Below are 23,605 nucleotides of genomic sequence, written 5' to 3' on the forward strand. Positions count from 1 at the left end.
GACCGTTTCTCGTATACACTGCACAGTGTGTATATCTCGTATTCAGACGGATCGGACCTCTATATAGCTCCCACACAAACTGTAAAGTTACGAACAGTGACTTTTCTCGATAGCTTTGATATTTTCTAAGCGATTGTCGTGAAATTTTATATTTATTGCACCTCTAAACGACTGTGCTAAAGTATGATCAAGATCAGGTGACTATATCACATAGCTCCCATAGGAACGATCGGTGGAAAACAGTGACTTTTGTCAATAACTTTGTTATTTGCTAAGTTAAGATTGTAGGTCCTTCTTTAGCAAACTTTAGACTTTTTTTTTTGGTTGGTTTGACGCGGTCGAAGTTAGCCACGGCCCTCTGGTTTATCACTTTTGTTGTTGGCCAATTAAAAATTCTAGCTTTGATTTTGTTATCACAGTAAATACTTATAGTTCCTCTATCTTTTACCTAATTTGTCATTATTCGTTTGCTTTATAATCTTAGAACCTCGAATGATGAAACTATATTGAGGTTCTAAAACACTATATAGCTATATAGATATAGATCAATCTAAAGCTATAGCCAGGCACAGCCATGGTTGTTAAGGATGTCGGTTGGTTTACATTGGGATTCAGATTCAGCTTTCAAACTATATAGTTTATATATAAGATTAATTGATTAGAGGTTAATAATATTGCTTAAGCTAAGCTGTTTAATAATTTCTGTTAGATTTTGGAATTGGATTAAATATTGAATGTTGAATGATCATTTTGAAGCATCGCGCAAGCATTTAGGATATGCTCTATAGTCATCTAATTGTAAGTGTGTGTGTTCAAGAATTGGCAATTGTGATTGGAATTGCCATTTTTTCTGAGAATTTCTGTTTAAGATAATCATTGACTGTATATCGCTTGATATATATATTTATAGATAGCTGCTATGCAAATTGAATATATTTCATGTCAGTTTTGGTTAGACTTAATATTGTCCACACTTAGTAAATTAGAATCTAATTAAAAGAATAACATGGGTATATTCATTCTATGTAGAAGTATGTCAAGTACATATATCGATGGGCCTAAATTAAGCTTAATTAAGTAGTTTCGTTTGTTAAATGACAATCAGAGGGAAAAGTTTTTAAAATTTATGATAAAATGTGTACACCAAATCGATACAATCTAAAAAGAAAACGAGGAAAATTGAAATTTTTTGTATAAATTTATAGTGGATTTCGCTAAATGGCTTGAAGTTTAAGCAAACCTTTCAAATTTTTTTTGCCCCCCCTAGAAAACGATATACTCGTTTTCTTTTTGCTTTCTTTTCATGTACGAGTTTATGGAAAATTTAGTCATTCAATGGCTGCACTCCATCTGCTCCTTCTACTTTTATTTTGACATCTTCTGCTTGCTCTCTCTCCTTCTCCTCGCTCTTCCTCGTTCGTTTTTCCTGCCTTTCTGCGTTCCATACACACAGCAAGCACAGACATTGAAATTATTTTATGTGTAGCATACTTTTTGGCACTGGAGCCAGAGAGCCAAACAATTGCGGGGTTTACATTTCAATATTCTTGTACTTCCAGCACCCACCCACCCACTCCACCAATTTGGGTTGTGTCTCGTGTTGTTGAGTGTCGTCTGAAAGGCGTCTTAAAAGCTTTGCCAATTGTTGAATATTTTACAATTTTTATTAGCTTTGTGTGTTTACCGATTGTTTGCGCCCACCTCCTTCTTTCCACTTTTCTTTTTTTTTGGTTGGTGTGTGTGTGTGTGTTTTGGTGTGTTGTGTTGGCTTGTGATTATTTCTCATTAACAACAACCTGGCAAAGCTCCTGGCCTCATTTTTATGGCCCACGGACCGTTGATTTTAATGTCTCGTGCCAGTTGCTGTTGTTGTTCTTGTTGTCGTTGTTGCTTTTTCAACATTTGGGTTTCATTTTGTTTTTGTTTTTTTTTTGTAATTTTTTTTTTCACAAATTAGTCACACGAACATTTTTGCTGTTGTGTCACTGCCACAAGTCCTGATGGCAGGACTAGCCAAAAGCTTTGGCGGCAAATTGTTTGCAACATGCAAACCAACCAACCAACCAACCAGCCAGCCAGCCAGGCAAAGCCTTAGCCGCAAATAGGCCGCCAACAGAACCGAAATAAGTAAACCAAACCCGAAACCTCCGAAACCGAAACCAAAACCAGAACCCAGAACCAACCAGAGAAACCAAGCTAACTCAAACAAACATGCAGGCAAACCGACAGTTCTAGTCTAGAGATGTGGGCGTGACACGATCAGCGAAATTACTCTAATTAGTAAACACAATCAACATAGAATTTCAATTCAATTATAAGGAAAGAAAATGTATCAGATTACTTGAAATATTTATCTCAAATTCCAATTGGCATTCACTATGCTGAGTTTATCAATGTTTACTTTTAATTGATTGCTAAAACCCACGACTTTATTAAAGTTTGTTTGTTCGTCTCATCTATTGTCAAATATTTCTGTTTATCCCAAAGTCTTTTAAATACATTCATCCTAAAAGTATATTCTCAATAGTTTTAGTATTCGTTAATACTTTCATTTGTCCAGCTCAATGTTTTTAGGACATTGCGATGGTAAAATATTTCATACTTGTTGCACCTTTTTGAAGTATGTTCTAAGACATGTTTGTATTTTAAAACACTTTGACTACTTTGAGCCCTATTTAGTTTACCTAAAATAATATATTTTCGAGGAAGGTAACCAACCAGCCAGTCATTGTGGCATCTCTAGGCTCCCAAAGTATTTGGCTTAGTTTGGTGGCCACCATTCGCTCTTGGCGTTGAAAGTCAGCAGTCTCCATTGTCATATTATGCAGAGTGACAGGCAACAACAACTGCACACAAAGGAAGACATGCCATACTTTGGCTTGGAGGAGAATTCCTTGCTTCCTTCAGTTCTTCGTTATGCTTCAAGTTTCGTGTATGGCAACATTTTTCTACATGTTTCGCCATCAGCCTTGCTCCCTTTGCTATGGCACTTTCTTTCCCTTTACGAAATGAATATGGATTTGCTTTTAATTACAACTTCATGCCTTGGCTCTGGGATATATTCTTTTTTCGGTTTTCTGTTATTTTTGCCTGCAGCTATTTTTAGGGCCATGAAAATTGAGATGGAAGATGTTTGGGTGGTTCCTTTGGTTGCTTGGTTGGTTGGTTGGTTTTTGGGTAAATGGCTTATAATCAGCTTGTTTTGATATCACATTTCATTTGCTTTTACCACCAATAGGCAATGGCAGCAACAAAATACATTTCGTATCAATAATTTTGCATGTTTATGTCTTAAGCTTTTTTTCCGAGGAATATATATAAATTTTGCATGTCTTTGAAGTTGTTTTTCTTGTTGCCTAGAACCTCTAAAAGTTTCCATTCATATTTATATATATATATTTTTTTTTGGTTTTCTTGAAGAAGACTTTCTAGAACAAAAGAAATGTGCAAACAGCTAATGATAATGAGATTAAGTTTTTACAACTTTACCCAGTCTAAAGATTTAGCTCTTGGCAATTTATTATTCAGTTTCTTATTTAATCTAAGTGAATACTCTTGCCTTTCATGGTTTTAGAGTTAAAGCAAAGCAAGTTGGTATAATTCGACAAAAGAAAGAGAAAACCCGGCAAGCCAAAGTATATAAAGTTAAAACAAAACATAACTATATCATACTAGCATTAACTAGTAGCTCGTGCCAGTCAAGCAAAAGATAAACTAACCTGGCCTAGACACCATATAGCTCATAACTGACCTGCCCCAGGCATCCAGTTCAGGACCAATAAATTTGGTCTTAAAGATCTAGTCGGAAGCTATGAACTGATCCAGATTTATTTACTTATAACTTCCTTAGTTTGCTCTCTTCGAGACGAAAAGTATTTACAAACGAAACGAACAATGAAAGCAACGTTTGTTGAAAATAATGAATATCATATTGCATATTGCATACTTTAAGGGCCCGATTTTCCCCATTTTACAGCCCTAGATCCTAAGAATGTGACAATAATTAACTTTCTCTCAAAAGTTTGGTGGACTTTTTGATAATTTTTACAACGAAAATATCGAAATTATTTGTTCAGTTTATTAAGCAAAGAGGCAGCGGGATTAGCGAAATATTATTTCCACAATGAAAAGTGCCAACAAAATGTACAAAAACTAATTTCCGAATAAACATTTGCACTTCCCTCATACATTAATTGAACAATAATTAAATCTGTTTTCAGGAATTATGCGGATCAAGAGAGGGAGTCCGAACAACTCCCGAAATAATGCCATACTCGTGAATTATCAAGATTAAGTCCACGTCGAAAATTGCTGAAATCCTAAGCCAAAACTGGTAATTACCTAATCCAATAACCCTCGAAAATGTCGTTCATGTCGGTGAGGAAATGTTTTGTCTAGAAGACATCATTAAGTTTTTATGGCTATAGAAGTTACGTCGTCGGACACAGGACCCAAGATATCGGGTCTAGGACACACATTGCAACTTTCATGTCTATAGAAGCCAAGGTGTCAAATACAGTTTTGATTCTTGTTAATAACAAGGAATTTAGCCGAAGTTAGCCCCGAAAGTTATTAACAAACACCTGAAGATCTTTTGAGTTTAAATAAAATCGATTTGGGGCGAATATTGCATGAAGAAAAATATTAAAAATTGGCAGTCGACGAAAAGAAAAGGCACATTTCTTGTGGAGTTTTGTAGTCTGTTTTTCATATTATTGTAATATATTACATAAATGGGATGAACAAAATCTGTAGTACATCTGCCGATGCCGATGCCCGATGCCCTATGCCGCATCTTGAAGGAGTACTTGGAGGCTTAGTGATACCAAGGAATAAAGCGAGTCTTTCAAACCAGCAGGACAACTCCCCGATAGATCATTTTAGACTGCTTTCGGGAGGAGACCATGCAGCACCAGTCGATGACAGAAGACCGCGATTAATTTAATTTAGCTGTAAGAATTGGGCACAATTACTTTTCACTGACGATGTCAATTTTTGGTTTATATTACCTTAAATTACGTTATTTGCATCAATTATTAGTAAGGAAAATATTTCTTTGCTTGAACAGGACTAGCAATAATAAGGAAAATGTCCACAGATCTTGTGGAGTTTTGTAGTCTGTTTTCCATATTTTTGTAATATATTACATATGTAAATAGGAGGAACAAAATCTGTATTACAGCTGCCGCATTCTGGAGGAATATTGCAGACAGATTCAAAGGACTTAAGCGAGTCTTCCAAACCAGATAGATCATTTTAGACTGCTTTCAAATGGTTTCGGGAGGAGAGAATACGGCATCACTTGACGACAGAAGGCCGCGACTAATTTAATTTAGCTGTAAGAATTAGGCACAATTACTTTTCACTGACGATGTCAATTTTTGGTTTATATTACCTTAAATTACGTTATTTGCATCAATTATTAGTAAGGAAAATTCATAAATATTTGCTTGAACAGGACTAGCAATATTAAGGAAAATGTCCTATTGAAGAGAGATAAAAGTGTTGAATTTTGTAATGTTTATGTTCGATTTATACTCACGAGAGCAGCCAGGACTAAGCAATCCAATCACAGTTACTCAGGACTCCAGATCGTATTTTGATCCATTTTAAGTTTTTTACTTTTTTACACTTTTCTTTCTCCTTTTTTTTTTGGATTTAATTTCATTGAACTGACTGCTTCGAGCTCCAGTTGAGGAATGAATTTCTAGGAAGCAATAATTCCTACTATGACAATTTGGAGAAAGTCAAATTGGCAATGCCTACTAGATTACTTTTTGCTAAATTTTCAATGGTTGCTAGATTGAGGAATCTTAACGGAAGGCTATGTATCTTTTGCATTGTTCAACACTGAACCTAAACACTTTTAGTTTGCAGAATCATGATTTTTATACCATACAGCCATAGGGTGAAATGGTATATTAAAGTCGCCAAAAAGGATGTAATAGGCAGAAGGAAGCTTCTCCGACCCCATAAATTATATATATCCTTGATCATTATACATTATTTACGGATTATTAATTTGAAAAAAACTCAATTATCTCTCGTAATTTTCTACCTTTTCGGCGAGACGACTTACTTACTTTATTGGATATAGTTTCGCATATAGGTTTGAGAATTACAAATCGTTTACCATGAATATGTTAAGTTAATAAATAAATGAAGCAAGTAAGTCGACTCGTCGACTCGGGTATACCATACACCAGGTGAAACAAATTTTTTTAAATTTCGAAAACCAAATGTACATATGTATGTCTATTAAATTGTTTTTACATGTTTCATAGTATGTGCTATCTCGCTCACTCTACGAACGAGCACTCTAGCGCCGCTACTAGCCAACGGCCAATTCTGGCCTTGTGGACCGCGTAGTAAAATACGTTCATACGCATATTTTGCATGTTTCTAGTCCGATTTCAATAAAATTTGGTAGTTTTGTAGAAATAGATAAGATTAATTAGTCTGCCGAATTTGAATGCGATAGTCAAAAAACTACAGGAGAAAATCGGTTTTTTCTTAATTATGGAGGCGGAAGTGGGCGTGGCAAAATATGAAAATATATATACTCTACGCGAATACTAAGCCAGTATACATACTAAATTTGGTGACTTTAGCTTTGTTTGTTTTTGATAAAATCAGTTTTGTTTGATTTGCGGGGGCGGAAGTGGGCGTGGCAAAATTTTTAAATAGCCAGTTTCTGCGCGTCTATTAAACTAGTCTGCATACCGAATTTGATGTCGGTAGCTGTCATAGTTTTTAAGAAAATCAGTTTTATGTAAATTCCGGGGGCGGAAGGGGGCGTGGCAAAAAGTTTAAACAATTAGTTTCTGCGCGCCAACTAAACGAGTATATAAACCAAATTTGATGTGTCTAGCTGTTATACTTTTTAAGAAAAACAGTTTTATGTGATTCCTGGGGGCGTAAGGGGGCGTGGCCGAAATTCCAATTAACTCTGAACATGTGCATACTACACGAGTATACATACCAAATTTGGTGGCTCTAGCTCTTATAGTCTCCGAGATCTGCGTGTTCATACGGACGGACGAACGGACGGACGGACGGACATGGCTAGATCGACTCGGCTATTCATCCTGATCAAGAATATATATACTTTATAGGGTCGGAGAAGCTTCCTTCTGCCTGTTACATACATTTTGGCGACTTTAATATACCATTTCACCCTATGGGTGTATGGTATAAAAATGAAGGCATTTAAAAAGCAAAGTTGGACATTTTTAAAACCCTGCAAGAAAGTTTTCTGTATTTCCTGTTGGATGTCGACTTAATAGCTTTCTGTTGATCCTTTATGTCGTAAATCTCTGAATTAAATACAAAGATCCATATAAAGGAGAAAAACTGTTGGTGTCCCAATTACTGTAAGGGGGAAAAGTTTTTCCGTCCATGGCTAAATGGGAACTAAAATGATCAATGAGACTTTTCTTCTTCTAATTGAAGGTAATTTCTTTTAATGGTATTTCGGAATACTTTTCTCCTTGTTGATTGTTATTATTTGTTTATGATTTAATTAAATTATTAAAGATAATTTCTATTAGGTCTACGAGAATTTCAATTGCGAAAGAAATTCTAGCATCGATAAAAATATGTTAAAGAAACAAATGAATTATTGTTTGTAATAGAATTCATCCCAGAGGTATTATTTGCACACATGCATATGTATATATTTATATATATATATTGATATAGGTTAAATTTGATGGCAACACACAGAGTCACATACTTATAAGGGGAACACGCACAACAGCAGCTGAAACAAAAGAGTAAAGAGAAAGAACAAACGTTTTCTCCTTAAACATTCTTAGCCGGGTTAATGCTGCAGGCGAAAATGCCAGCTACCAGTTTTTCTCTCCCCTCTCCCTTCGTTGCCCCACTCGCCTCCTCCGTGTACTTCAGCGTGTAACTGGTGCCGCTCTGCGTTCTTTAAATATGTATATGTATTGCTTTACATATTTTATAAACTCCACGTGCTATTCAGACAATACACACACGCACACATTCGGTGGAGAGTGGATAGTGTGAGAGGGAGTGGGGGGAGGGGCTGTATGTAGGAGACACAAACACATACAAACACTGCTAACTCGATAATATTGATTGGCAAAGATTGTGGACGCAAAGGTGGGGGGAAGGGGGGAATAAAAAGACCAAGGACCATGGTAGCAAGGATATCCCGTCACGTGTTTGGTCTTGGGGCTTCCCTTGCCTTGTCCTGCCACCCGTTTTGCCCCTCTCTCCATCTACCCCATTCAACATCACCGCTCTGATGTCAGGGTCATTGTCGCTTGAGTGGCAATTAATATGAAAGCAGTAACAACTTACCATTTAACATGCTCCGCCGCCATTCCGGGATTAATCCGTTTGCTGTTGTCTGTTATTCTTTTTTTTCTTCCTGTTGTTGTTGTCTGTCTCTTTATTTTTGTTTTCGAAAATTGTGTTTTATTTGAAAATTTTATATTTTTTTTTTATTCGGCTCTTGTTCTACTTGTTGTGTTATTATTCTTCACCTGTTTGACAAATTGTTATGGCTGCTGCTTGGGTTTTGTTTAGTCGCTTTTCACGCGTTTCGCTTTTGTTTTGTAGCACACTTATGGGAGGCTGATAAATTGCCGCTTTGTTGATCATCTACACGCACACATACATACACACACACGTGCACACGGATACACGCATAGAGCGTGTAAGTGTATTGTATTGTGACACATTCACTTGGTTAATGTGATTTTTCTTACATTTGAGAAGAGATGAATATTTAATATTTCAATTTCATTTCAACATAGAAAGAGAGACACACAACGAGAGGGGCATAAAAGAGGTGCCGGGGAAGTGAGGGACAAAACTGTTGTTTCCCCTTTTGGCCATTTAACTCTCATTCTCATTATCAGCCACGCCTACAATTTGTTGCTGCTTTTATGTTGTTTTTTTTTTTTTTTGGGAGTCTCAAGTGCGCCATTAGGCCTGTGTTAATGGCTTTTCAGTTTTTATCCCTCTTACTTCGCAGATCCCCGCACTTCTTCTTCCCATGGCCTCTCCCCCCTACCCTTTGGAGTACCACTATGTGAGCCACATTTTCTCTCTCCCTCTTTTAAGCTGTATATCTTTCGTTCTCTTCCCTTGCCACCCACTTTGGGTTGGTTTTGTGGGAAATGGTTTGGGGAATGGAGAGTATGCAACGGGGAAAGCTCTCGCTACTGTACAACCTCATTTAATATGCCGGATGACGTCATGTGTGCGCTGTTTTAACTAGGCTCCACCCGGTCACCTCCTCACCCTCAGTTCCCTCTGATTCCCTTTGGCTGCTTTCCCCTGCCGCCTGCTCGTTTTTGGTCTGTTTTTCTGTTACTGTTTCAGTTTCAGTTTTTTTTTTTCCTCCTTTTTTTTTCGTTGTAGTTTTTTGCATGCGATAATTGTGTCGCCTTGTCGTTTTGTTGTTATTGTTGTTGTTGTAGCACTCTATGTCCCCACTGTTGTGCTCTATGTCGACACGCCTCTTTTGTTGATTTTTAGCCTTCATTGTTGCGTTGGCCATTTCAAATGCACATAACCTTGACAACTAGCTAACTAGCTAAGCCTAAGCCTAAGCCCACAGTCCATTACCATCCCAGCCCAACCCATCCCCACATTCAGTCTAATCAGATGATGAGTTGCTAGATGAGATTGCAATAAACACAAATTAGTTGAGCCCACACACAATCATTGAAATCGGTCAACATACATATGTAATTATCCTAGAACGCTCAATTATCAATTAAATAGCTTTTAAAACGTTGCTTAAACTTTTGCAAAATGAAACATTAATAATCTTGAAATGAATGAATAATGGACTCTAAGGCTCAAGAGAACACACATCACAATTGATTAAGTTCAAACACTGCTGACAGTTGAACATTGCCAGCTGAAAGCTGTCACTCACAAAAAAATGAAAAAAATGAAAAAAACAAAAATATCCTTTTTATCCTGACATACATTCGCCATGTGCCAAAAGTGGTTAATGCGTTTGCTTATTTAACATTTACTTAAAATATTCAAATATATATTTGTATTATCAACAAGGAAGTATAACAAAATCTTAATTTACATTTATGAGAAATTTTCTTTCATTTACAAATCAAATAGAAAATTTGTTAAATTTTCTTTTGAACTCCAACAAAAGTTTATATTAAACTTACTTAATCTTTTGAACTAACAACTTTGACCTGAGTTCTTATTGTCAAGTGGCAGATGGCAGTTGATTTTGCAAATTTGTTTGTCCATTTCTATGGGCGGATAAAATGTGTCAAATCTGCCCCTTAAAATATGCAATATTGATTGTTTTAAGGAAATTTATAGTAACTTAGTAAGTGTTTATAAACTATATTTGCTTTGAGTTTTATATTATCATTAGGAAATTATAAAATTTTGTTTCTGGAACTGCTTGTTGCATACTTTACGGAGCAATGTTTCCACAATAAACCTTTCAAGATCCTCTGCAAGTGCTTGAACTTTTGTTTAATGACATAGGCAGATCTAGGCGATGGAAATGAAGACAATTTCCTCTCAGAAGTATGCAAAAATCACAACAAGAATTAGCTTTTTGAAACATATCAAGAAGTTTTGAAATGATCTGTGGTTAAAAAATAAGTAGTTACTGCCCGTGCAGAATTTTGAAGTACTTTTTAAGTAATAAAAGGTTATAAACTTGTATATCCTGCCTATTGCACACTTTAAGGGCAAATTCTCTCCATTAGTTTAATAAATGATTTGATTTTCATAAGAAATTAGGAAATTCCCAATTGTAGTGCTTAGACTTTTCTTGTAAAATGTGTTAGCAAATGTTTTTTTTTTTCTGCATTTTCGTGGAAATCTAAGCAAAATGTGTTGCAATTATTGTCTTGAAAGACAAATCTCTAAAAAAGGCTTAACTTATGGTATTGACAAATAGAAAGTAAAATAATTGAAACATCAAAATAGGAGAATTTTCCTGGTAAACAGTTTAACTTCAATTCAAGCTTTTATGGCCATAGTTTAATCTAGTTTATGTGATTACATAAAAAAAAAATAGAATGAATATTTATTCAGTTCCTTTGCGCCTTTGTGCGCCCATTCAAGAAACACATTAATTGTTCCAAAGTTCTGGTCTATGATTAAGCTTATTGCTTTTGAGTTGCTTAACCCACATATTGGGTACCTAATTGCAGTCTTTATGCTATGTTGGCCAAAAAAAAACAGTCCCATGGCAATTGTCTGTTGTTAGATGACTAGACGGTTTCCCAACGATAAACGAAACATTCTGGGAATCATGGTCGAACTTTAACTATATATTATATATAGTATGTGTTAAGCAAATTGACTCAACTACTTTGTTGTGTGGTGTGAAGTTGGTTGGGGTTGGGTTGGGTTGGGTTGGGTGGTCTGGGATACTATCCCTAACAAAAATACCTAGTCTAATGTTGACTTTGCATGTCCTTAGAGCTAACATGTCTGAAATTTGGCAGCTGATTTCGACTAGAATACCTCCACAAGACCAACTTTCTTTTCAACTTTCTCGTTTGTTTGTTTGTTTGATTTCTTTTTTTTTTCTTAAATATTGTTACACACACACACACGAAACCAGAAATGAAGTAACAAAAAAAAAACACAACATTCAGGATATTGTTCACACCAAAACAAAAAAAAAAAAACTTTATTATTTTTTAACACTTGCTTCTTTTTTTTTTGTAGTTCCTGTTTGGTTTTTTGTGTTTTTTTTTTCTTATACTCTTTTTTTTTTTTTATTTTTAGGGAATTGCACTCGTCGTCACGCGCTGTTTGACCGTTTCGAAGGATTAAAGAGGAACTCGAAAACTGAAACTCTGTGTCTGAAAAAAAAAAAAACACTGAAAAACTATGTCCTGTGGTGTTGTGCTCGCTCGCCCGTCCAACGGATATTGCCAGGAACGTCCGTTCGGTCAGAGCTTGAACAACAAACTGTTGGCCGCTCCAAGAAGGAACCCGTTGTGGTGGTCGTCATCGTAGCCATCGTCGCCATCGCCATCGCCATCGTCGTCGTTATGGCCACATTGACTGCCTTTTGCCGTCTTCGTGCAAAGCTCTTGTCTTTGGCATGCGGTGGTCGTGTTTGGGGCACGCTGTTGCTATTGGCGCTACAAAAGCTTCGGGACACGTGCAGAGCTTTTTTTCTAGCACGTGTGCATCAGCGTATGAGTACGCGGTGGCCACAGGAAAGGAGGAATCGTTGGGAGGGAGTTGGCGGGGTTCCGCTTTGTTATTTATTTTGCTGGCTTTAAATTTTTTGTCCAAAATTCTAGTTTCTCAACAAGTGGAAGGAAAGCTTTCTTCTATGAAAAATTTTGCTATTAATTATCTCGGTGGGCAAATGCTAATTGAATTCCCAAGGATGCCAAAAAAAGTAGAAAAGCTTTACAGTTTTTTTTTTTTTTTTTTGTTTTGGCAAGGTTTTAAGCATCCCATAACCGTTTCAACCTGTTGACCACAAGCTCAGAGGGGGGTTTGGGATTGGACATCATAGTCATAGGCCGGGCGACAGGAGGCAGGAGGCACTTGGTTGGCGTCGGCGTTGATGGTGGCTTTGTCCTTACACACAGTCTGCAAATGTATTATTATTTTTTTTTGGTTTTTTGCTTTTCTCTCTCTCTCTCTCTCTCTCTCTCTCTCTGTATTGCTGCAAGGACCTTGTCTTGCTCTTGAAAATGTTGCACATATTTATATATGCATGTAAGGTCGTCTCTGCTATTTTCTCACTTGTGGCCACTAAATGTGCAACAACACAAACTATCCAAGTATAATTTCTGGCTCAATTTTTGCCATTTTCGTGCTTTTTAATACTTTGGCAAGGACTCTCGGCTTTCTCTCCCTTTCTTTCTCTGGCGTCTTTTATCCTCCAGGGAGACAGCCACAGCTGGTAAACTGTTTCTCTCTCTATAATTGAAATATAATTGCCATAATTGTTGTTGTTATATGGCCAAAATATAAATGTTAATGGAACTCTGCATGATGGATGAAATTTTTGTGGCCGCAAGGTCCAAGCTGAAATTGTAAGCCAAAAACAGAGGTTAAAGTGAATACTTACCTATTGCCTTCTATATAAATAGACTCTTGGTATGATATTTTAATGTTTATACAAATTGTTAGTTATTAAGACTTTACTTATGGTATTTTAAATTAAAACCGTTTTTATTCTTCCTACACAGTGGCGACAATTTGCATTTCACCAAGAGAGGGCGCCACCGTGCTATCATCCGTTATGTAATTTGAAAAGCAACAAATTAAACAATATGGACATCGTTTTCAATTGACAGTTGCTGGATAACTTGACGCTGGAGGAACAAATAGTTTATTTCTGCTCCGGAGCTGAAACAAAATTCACTTGTCAGCCTAAAAGGCTACTATGCTAATTTAGAGGTTGGGAAGTAACGAGAAAACAGAGAGAAAAAAGTTTCCTCGGCTAATGCTTCCTTCTCACAGTTCAGTCGATAAGATTAGATAGTGAGACATTTGTTTTCTGCTTGGCTATCCTCTTCATTTCCCTTAAACCTTTTTTGTCATTTGGAATATTTTCTCTCTTTTTTTGTTGTTGTTTTGATGCATAAGCAATTGACGCAAACTTCGATCACTTTTAATTTTGCCAAGTGTAAAGCACAAGAAAATTTCGTTGACTCTCTTTGCAAGAGAGCTCTCAAGTGCACTTCGTGTTGACTTCGGCATGCACACTGTTGGCAACACGAATACGGGCTACGTGCAAAGAGAGAATCGCTGTAAAACCATGAGAGACGAAGACGCTCTTCAAAAAGAATGAAGTAAGTAAGTCGTCTTGCCAACTTAGGGATACCATACACCAGTGAATCATTTATTTCAAATTTATAAAAACAAATGCTCCCCCACCAACCAACGGCCAACTCCCGCCTTATGGAAAAATGTTTTTATGTATATCTTGGCTTTTTTTGTCCGACGTAAGGTAGAAAATTACGGGAGATAATCGAGTTTTTTCAAATTACGGATTATAATAATAAATAACGATCAAGGATATATATACTTTATGGGGTCGGAGAAGTTTCCTTCTGTCTGTTACATACATTTCGGCGTCTTTAATATACCATTTCACCCTATGGCTGTATGGTATAAAAATCATGATTCTGCAAACTAAAAGTGTTTAGGTTCAGTGTTGAACAATGCAAAAGATACATAGCCTTCCGTTAAGATTCCTCAATCTAGCAACCATTGAAAATTTAGCAAAAAGTAATCTAGTAGGCATTGCCAATTTAACTTTCTCCAAATTGTCATAGTAGGAATTATTGCTTCCTACAATTTCATTCCTCAACTGGAGCTCGAAGTAGTCAGTTCAATAAAATTAAATCCAAAACCAAAAAAACAGAGAAAGAAAAGTGTAAAAAAGTAAAAAACAAAACAAGTTTAATTTAAAATGGATCAAAATACGACCTGGAGTCCTGAATAACTGTGATTGGATTGCTTAGTCCTGGCTGCTCTCGTGAGTATAAATCGAACATAAACATTACAAAATTCAACACTTTTATCTCTCTTCAATAGGACATTTTCCTTATTATTGCTAGTCCTGTTCAAGCAAATAAATATTTTCCTTACTAATAGTTGATGCAAATAACGTAATTTAAGGTAATATAAACCAAAAATTGATATCGTCAGTGAAAAGTAATTGTGCCTAATTCTTACAGCTAAATTAAATTAATCGCGGCCTTCTGTCGTCTACTGATGCCGTATTCTCTCCTCCCGAAACCATTTGAAAGCAGTCTAAAATGATCTATCTGGTTTGGAAGACTCGCTTAAGTCCTTTGAATCTGTCTGCAATATTCCTCCAGAATGCGGCAGCTGTAATACAGATTTTGTTCCTCCTATTTACATATGTAATATATTACAAAAATATGAAAAACAGACTACAAAACTCCACAAGATCTGTGGACATTTTCCTTATTATTGCTAGTCCTGTTCAAGCAAAGAAATATTTTCCTTACTAATAATTGATGCAAATAACGTAATTGAAGGTAATATAAACCAAAAATTGATATCGTCAGTGAAAAGTAATTGTGCCCAATTCTTACAGCTAAATGAAATCGCGATCCTCTTTCAATGAATAATTTCCTTCCAAATGCATTTGTGAAGAACCGATCGAGTGATCTATCTGGGAGTTGTCCTGCTGGATTGGAAGACTCGCTTTATTTCTTGGTATCTCTACTCCTCCAAGTAATCCTTCAAGAAGCGGCAGATGTAATACAGATTTTGTTCCTCCTATTTACATATGTAATATATTACAAAAATATGAAAAACAGACTACAAAACTCCACAAGAAATTTGCCTTTTCTTAAACTCTTTTAAACTTCAAAGCAACTGGTCTACTTTAGCTAATATGCCCAGAGCCAAAGTGTATTACAAAATATTTGCGCACGTGTGTGTATAAAAATAGTTAATGCCGGAAACTAGTTCAATTTAGCACAATAACCGAAATGGAATACTTATACATACAAACAAACAAACATATGTATATGTATGTGAGTTTCCCTCATCCCAAAAGGTGATTAAAATTGGATTTTATGTCCATCAACAATATCAAATATTTGAACAAAACATTTTAAATAAAATAAAAGGACAACTAAATAAATAGTTGCTAAATTAAGGGGTCCTTGGATTAGATTAGGTGAACAAATCGCATGACTCGCAGGTTCTTATAATCTCCATGTGTGTTGACGTAAGCCCAAGTTTTTTCAGCCTGCCCACAAGGTAGACTCTCAGTTACCCACAGGAGTTTCAATTTGGTCAACGCTCTTAATTAATACGACAAATTTCAATTGATAATTGAATAAGCGATTTGGTCATTGTGTAAAAGGTTAATTAATCGACCTATTCAGTTGACAGCAAAACGTGTGCCTAGTGAATTTACTTAATTAGTAAGTTGCCTAATGATTATTGTTGACGCTTTTAAAATAGAAATTCTTGAAAATGAAAGCACTTTTTGAAAAGGACCAAAGCAGAAAAAACCCTATTTGTATTTGTGGATCCCAGAAAAGAGTTAACGAAAGACATTTTTCACATATTTTGAATAAAAATTTCAACATTCTTTAAAGTTTTAGCAATCAATTTTCTAATTAAACTCTTTGGTCAGGAGTAAATTGTATTCTAGGCACGACTCCTTTTGATGAGTTGCTTATAAAGGTTTTTTTCTGAAACAGTTTCGAGTCCTTTTTGATTCTTTAATTTAATCATAAGAGACCAGAAATTGTTATTATGTTGTCATTATATTCGAAATTCAATCAAATAGGAATATTTTGTTATCAACAATTGGGCTCAATATAAAGATAATTTCTGTTAAAAAGTCTTTCGGATGTTAGATGGACAAAATTTTGGGCTAAATTTACAGAATTGTTGTTCTAAGGGACTACAGAATTCATTTTTTTTTTTACTTTTTCGCTTTTTCAATGACTTCAATGACCTTCTTTTGGCCGATTCCTAACCGATTCCAAAATCTTATAAATACATATATGTCAATTAAATCGCAATTTATTATTTTAGTAGAGAGTTAGTGTTAGTTAGTTAGTGTTATTTAGGAATCTGGTTAGATTACGACCTATTGAAATTTAAATCAAACTTAGCCGGCTCGAGGTCAATCTTACAAAAGAAGATTATTTCAAACGCAACACTCAATGAAGCAAGTAAGTCGACTCGTCGAACTGGCCGTCAGCTAGTGGCGGCGCTAGAGTGCTCGTGTGTTTTTAGAGTGAGCGAGATAGCATATGGTATGAGGGCCTTGTGTGTGGTACACCCAAGTCGACGAGTCGGCTTACTTACTAATTAAGTGACGATTGATCAGTTATCGACCGGATAGGAAAAATGATTAAATAACTAAAATGGCTATTAAAAAATATGGGTTGATCGTAGAAGGGTGAAAATTGAGGATTGTATGTATTTTTGTATGTCGTGACACAAGAATTTTATATATTAGAATACAGAATACATATTCCTCGATTTTATATTTCAGAGTAAAATAGTTGGCTGCTAGAGCGCGCTAAACAAAACAACAGACTGGCAACACCATAATTTATGAAAAATAGCGTTTGCTAACACTGAAATCTAGCTTCAGCCCATTTTTCCGCTTTTCAACACTGTTAAGTAAATATTTACTTCAAAATCAATTCTTTAAGAGGTCGGCTTTTAATATTTCCTAAAAAGTTATCTTGGCTATAGAAGTAATAGATTTGATGTCTGGATGTTCAGTGTTTCACTTCCAACATTCAAATCGTTTCCCGTTGATTTCTATGTACTAGTTATCGATAGAAATGTCAGTGTTGCACATTACTGAGTAGTCCTATTACACAGCACTGTTTTCATTTTCATCAAGTAGGCGTCGAGAAATTTCTATCGAAAATGTTATAAATACGGGGACGACTCATAGGTTTTCTCATTCAGTTAGTTCCTTCTGCTCGGGCAACAACTGAATCAATGCTCCAAGTTACATTGGAAATTTTATTTTATAAAAATAATGTTTTACGAGAAGTTTTTAAATGAGGGAAAATAAAGTTTTAAAGTTGATTGGAAATTTTATAGGAATATTTTCCGGCTGTCGGAAAAGTAATTGCATTAATTGAATTTTTTCCCAATTTGTTGAAAATTCAGTTTGATAGACGTATTAAAAAGCCTTGGTGCGCCATATATTCCGATTTCACCATGAACCGTCGCACGAAGAACGGGACAGGAGGCATAGTCCATTTGACACTTTTGGCCAATGATTTGGCCGTCAAACACCTCCAGGCGTTCAATTGAAGGACAGTTAATAGCTCTCATTATATTAATTTCAGTCGGGGAAAATGTGTTGTAGAATTTGAAAATTTGCTTTGTTCAAAACATCAGTCAACTTGAATTGCACTAACACATCTCCGTTTGAAACGTACACATAAAAAGGAAGGACAAAAACGCGTTGCAGAATTTGGCAAAGCTTTTCCTTGGAATGACTGATACAGCCCAAGCCAAAAGCACCTTCTCCCACATCAGAATTGAAATTGGAGGTCTGAAAACCACACAAAAAACAATAAAAATGGAAATACCATCTGGGTATTATAGAAAGAAAGTTATAAATAGGGTAGAGCGTTATGAAATCGGGTAGACTGCTGGGGTGCATTGGCAGGAGAAATGCTGCTTTTAAATAGGAAGAAAAGTTTTAATTACAACTCAATTGAGAAGACATAGGAACAGAAAGAGCAGCCCTAACGACAATCCTGAAGAAAGCGAGGAATTCTGATTCTCTCTAAATTAGTTAGTGAAGTATTTAGTTGTCAAGTGACCATTGTAATGATGACTAACAATCTTAGACGGGATAAGATACACCCCAACAAAAGACCGGAAAACAGGCCATATGTCATTGTAGTAACAACCTCCTGTAACGACCGAAATTATTGCCGTTTGACTTTTTTCCGCACTTTGCAGACTATAGAAAGGTGCGCTGTCTTATGTGCAATAATGAAGCTCTAGTCCTGGAATTTGCTGGTAAGATCTACATATGTATATTGCAGCTGTTGGTGATGACACAATGGATTGTGTACCGCAAACTCTTTGCTCTCTTGAGGGCAGTTGGTCTTGCACATTTTTTGCGCCAATCACAGGCTAGAGTTGTGATTCCACAAGTCCAGTCTTGATTCACTGAAGTCTTCAACCTACTTGAAAAACAGAACATTGTTCTAGAAACCGACAAGTGGGCTGTGCTGAAGATAGTGTATAGACTGCAATCTTACGTTCAATGCAGAATGTATGTATGTAAATATAGTAATATTTACACGAACTTGAATTCATTGGATTAAAACGATTCTGATTAGGGATCATCACGTCCACGTAAAAGTTCTAAAAAATGGAATGCTACCAAATACAGAGGATGAAATGTCATTAGTTTGGGTTTTCCAGCATGACAATGACCCCAAGCACACGACCAAATAAGCTAAAAAGTGGTTTGTGGACAACACCATCAACGTTATGGAATGGCCTCCATAGTCTTCGGAAAAGGCAGTTCACACCTGCAACCCAACATCCAACACTGAAATCTAGCTTTAGCCGATTTTTCCACTTTTCAACACTGAAATCTCGAGTAGCTTAAGTAAATATTTACCCAATTTTCTTCTAAAATAGTACTAAAAAATCATAATTCTGCAGTGTTGAAAAATGCAAAAGATACCTAGCCTTACGTTAAGATTCTTTAATCTAGCAACCATTGAAAATTTAGCAAAAAGTAATCTAGTAGGCATTGCCAATTTAACTTTCTCCAAATTGCCATAGTAGGAATTATTGCTTCCTAGAATTTCATTCCTCAACTGGAGCTCGAAGTAGTCAGTTCAATAAAAATAAATCCAAAAAAAAAAACAGTAAAAAAAGTTAACGAAAAAAAAAACAAGTTTAACTTAAAATGGACCAAAATACGACCTGGAGTACTGAATAACTGTGATTGGATTGCTTAATCCTGGCTGCTCTCGTGAGTATAAATCGAACATAAACATTACAAAATTCAACACTTTTATCTCTCTTCAATAGGACATTTTCCTTATTATTGCTAGTCCTGTTCAAGCAAATAAATATTTTCCTTATTAATAATTGATGCAAATAACGTAATTTAAGGTAATATAAACCAAAAAGTGATATCGTCAGTGAAAAGTAATTGTGCCCAATTCTTACAGCTAAATGAAATCGCGATCCTCTTTCAATGAATAATTTCCTTCCAAATGCATTTGTGAAGAACCGATCGAGTGATCTATCTGGGAGTTGTCCTGCTGGATTGGAAGACTCGCTTTATTTCTTGGTATCTCTACTCCTCCAAGTAATCCTTCAAGAAGCGGCAGATGTAATACAGATCTTGTTCCTCCCATTTATGTAATATATTACAAAAATATGAAAAACAGACTACAAAACTCCACAAGAAATGTGCCTTTTCTTTTCGTCGACTGCCAATTTTAAATATTTTTCTTCATGCAATATTCGCCCCAAATCGATTTTCTTCAGGTGTTACTTAATAACTTTTTCTTCTAAAATAGTACTAAAAAATAACGAAAGTCGACTCGCCGACTTGGGTATACCATACACCAGGTGAAATAAATACCTAATGTCTATTAAATTGTTTTAACATCCCTCATACCAAATGCTATCTCGCTTACTCTAGAAACACACGAGCACTCTAGCGCCGCCACTAGCCAACGGCCATTTCTGCCCTTATGGATCGTGTAGTAAAATACGTTCATACGCATATTTTGAATGTTTCTAGTCCGATTTCAATAAAATTTGGTAGTTAGGTAGAAATATATAAGATTAATTGGTCTGCAGAAGTTGGTTGCGATATTTAGAAAATTGCAGCTGGCAATCGATTTTTTCTAAATTATGGAGGCGGAAATGGGCGTGGCAAAATAGTAAAGTATATAAATTCTGCAAGTCTATTAAGTTAGTTTGCATACTTTGGCAGGTGTGGAGTCTCTTCCCATTTCCCCTGGAGACAGTATCCCACCTACTAACACGATATCGGTTGTAGTTTCCGAAACGTCCGGGCAAACATCCGTTTCCAGGAATATTGCCAATAAAGTAGTTACAAGAGGAGCTAGTAAAGTGCTGGCTGCTTCAGCTGCTGCCGCGTCTGCTGTAGCCGCTACAGCTGTGCCTAGTATTCCTAGTTCCCTTGTTGTAGTTCCACCCAAAAAGCAAATTTTTATTTCGAGGCTTGATCCCAATACTACTTCTGAAGAAGTCATAGCCTACATCCAGGGCAAAGTTCAAGCACCAAACATTGCGGTGGAAAAGTTCCGTTTCTCATATACTCGGGACATTTCGTCCTTTAAAATAGGTGTCTCCCCAGATCTTTTTGGCCAAATATGTCATAAAGATTTTTGGCCGGAACACCTTGTTGTAAAAGAGTATACAATAAAAAAGAAGAATCGGCCTTCGATTAGTTTGCTACCTGCCTCTGTGAATAACGTTCCTTCCGGCTCGTCTGCACCGGTTGGCGAGTCAAAAAACAAATTTCGTCCCTAACTCTGGCCTATCAGAACGTACGGGGACTAAAGTCTAAACTGTCTAGACTCTATGTAGATAGTATAGCCTTTGACTTTCATATTCTTGCCTTTACTGAGACTTGGCTGCAGCCTGATATTGCTGATGCTTCAATTTTCCCCTCAAAATATTTAATATATAGACATGATCGGACTATCCGTAATGGTGGTGGCGTTTTGATCGCTGTTGACTCGGCGTTCTCGTCTCAAATTGTCCAGTCCTCCAATCAGGAGATTGAATTTGTTTGTGTTAAAATTTCGTTTAATTCTTTTTCTGCCTATATTACTTGTTCGTATATTCCACCACAGTCCGACTTGGCAGTATACACTCACCATTTGGAAGCTATTCAACTTATATCCTCATATCTCTCTGACAAAGACTTGCTCGTTGTTCTGGGGGATTTTAATTTACCTGAGATTGCCTGGACCCTCTCATTTGATTCTTTATTACTGTTGCCCTCCTTGTCACATTGTTTCATAGATGGTCTGCTTGAGTTGTCCCTAACTCAAATAAATCCTGTCCGGAATAGTCGTAACAGATCACTAGATCTGGTATTTGTGTTGGATTCTTCCAACTGCGATATTTCCAGGACTGATCCCTTAGTTATCCCCGAAGATAACTTTCATCCAACTCTGGATATAACCATTGACCTTTCTTTTGGTGTTGTCTCGACATAATAACTCGATGCCTCCAACCCGATGTTTTCGAAAGACAAACTTTACTAAACTTAAAAAACTTTTGTTAACTAATGATTGGACATATCTGTATACTTGCACGGATATGGACTCGGCCATTTCTGTCTTCTATAAAACTCTTGAGTCGTTCTTTGATGTTTGTGTCCCGCGTGTGACTCTAGGATGGATTTACGTAAATTCCGGGGGCGTGGCTGAAATTCCAATTAACTCTATACATTTGCATACTACACAAGTATACATACCAAATTTGGTGGCTCTAGCTCTTAAAGCCTCCGAGATCTGCGTGTTCAAACAGACGGACGGACTGACATAGCTAGATCGACTCGGCTGTTGATCCTGATCAAAGCTTCCTTCTGCCTGTTACATATATGTATTTTGGCGACTTTAATATACCATTTCACTCTATGGGTGTGTATGGTATAAAAAAGACGACAAAGAAATCTTCGCTGATTCTTCTGATTTAGTTTGCTCAGCGGAGAGAGTAATTTAACATCGTTGGAAGGCCAGTCGCCGCGTCGGGAATTTTATTTGAATTTAATTAATTTTTATACCATACACCCATAGGGTGAAATGGTATATTAAAGTCGCCAAAATGTATGTAACAGGCAGAAGGAAGCTTCTCCGACCCTATAAAGTATATATATTCTTGATCAGGATCAACAGCCGAGTCGATCTAGCCATGTCCGTCTGTCCGTCCGTCCGTCCGTCCGTCTGTGTGAACACGCTGATCTCGGAGACTATAAGAGCTAGAGCCACCAAATTTGGTATATATACTCGTGTAGTATGCACATGTTCAGCATTAATTGGAATTTCGGCCACGCCCCCTTACGCCCCCAGGAATCACATAAAACTGTTTTTCTTAAAAAGTATGACAGCTAGAGACATCAAATTTAGTTTGTATACCCGATTAGTTAGTGCGCAGAAATTAACTGTTCAAACTTTTCGCCACGCCCCCTTACGCCCCCAGGAATCACACAAAACTGTTTTTCTTAAAAAGTATACATAATAGCTAGAGACATCAAATTTGGTTTATATGCTCGGTTAGTTAGCGCGCAGAAACTAATTGTTTAAACTTATTGCCACGCCCCCTTCCGCCCCCGGAATTTACATAAAAGTGATTTTCTTAAAAACTATGATAGCTACCGACATCAAATTTAGTATGTAGACTAGCTTAATAGACGCGCAGATATTGGCTATTTAAACATTTTGCCACGCCCACTTCCGCCCCCGCAAATTAAACAAAACTGATTTTATCAAAAACTAACAAAGCTAGTCACCAAATTTAGTATGTATACTGGCATAGTATGCGCAGAGAATTTAGATATTTTCACATTTTGCCACGCCCACTTCCGCCTCCATAATTTAGAAAAAAACGATTTCCTCCTTTAGTTTTTTGACTATCGCATTTAAATTTGGCAGACTAATTAATCTTATCTATTTCTACCAAACTACCAAATTTTATTGAAATCGGACTAGAAACATGTAAAATATGCGTATGAACGTATTTTACTACGCGGTCCACAAGGCCAGAATTGGACGTTGGCTAGTAGCGGCGCTAGAGTGCTCGTGTGTTTGTAGAGTGAGCGAGATAGCACATAGTATAAGACATGTAACAACAATTTAATAGACATACATTTGGTCTTCGAAATTTGAAATATTTGTTTCACCAGGTGTATGGTATACCCAAGTCGACGAGTCGACTTACTTGCTTCATTTTTTATAAAAACAGACACGGATGTTATTTACCGACCTCGTCAAAGACCTTACCTGTCCTAAAGAAAAGCAAAAAATATAAAGATATGAAAAAACGGAATGGTCACACGGAACAGAGACTAAAATAGCAGAATATTCGTAGATTTTGTACA

At 36.5% G+C, this 23,605-nt stretch overlaps 3 long non-coding RNA genes across 3 annotated transcripts; 2 read left to right on the forward strand and 1 right to left on the reverse strand.

Moving 5' to 3' along the window:
• Positions 1 to 4,679: 4,679 nt before the first annotated feature.
• LOC137580020 (uncharacterized) lies at positions 4,680 to 5,684 on the reverse strand. The gene is made up of 4 exons (XR_011032918.1): positions 5,543 to 5,684; positions 5,396 to 5,483; positions 5,010 to 5,336; positions 4,680 to 4,950 (listed from the first exon to the last, which is right to left on the reverse strand). It is a non-coding gene; the product is annotated as an uncharacterized lncRNA (long non-coding RNA).
• Positions 5,685 to 14,300: 8,616 nt separating this feature from the next.
• LOC137580021 (uncharacterized) lies at positions 14,301 to 15,329 on the forward strand. The gene is made up of 4 exons (XR_011032920.1): positions 14,301 to 14,494; positions 14,554 to 14,637; positions 14,697 to 15,023; positions 15,083 to 15,329. It is a non-coding gene; the product is annotated as an uncharacterized lncRNA (long non-coding RNA).
• Positions 15,330 to 19,359: 4,030 nt separating this feature from the next.
• On the forward strand, positions 19,360 to 19,931 carry LOC137580079 (uncharacterized). Its single transcript, XR_011032932.1, has 3 exons — positions 19,360 to 19,486; positions 19,546 to 19,629; positions 19,689 to 19,931. It is a non-coding gene; the product is annotated as an uncharacterized lncRNA (long non-coding RNA).
• The last annotated feature ends 3,674 nt before the right edge of the window (positions 19,932 to 23,605 follow it).

The sequence above is a fragment of the Drosophila tropicalis genome, unplaced genomic scaffold (genome assembly GCF_018151085.1).
Source record: "Drosophila tropicalis isolate 14030-0801.00 unplaced genomic scaffold, ASM1815108v1 contig_805, whole genome shotgun sequence".
Classification (NCBI taxonomy): Eukaryota; Metazoa; Arthropoda; class Insecta; order Diptera; family Drosophilidae; genus Drosophila; species Drosophila tropicalis.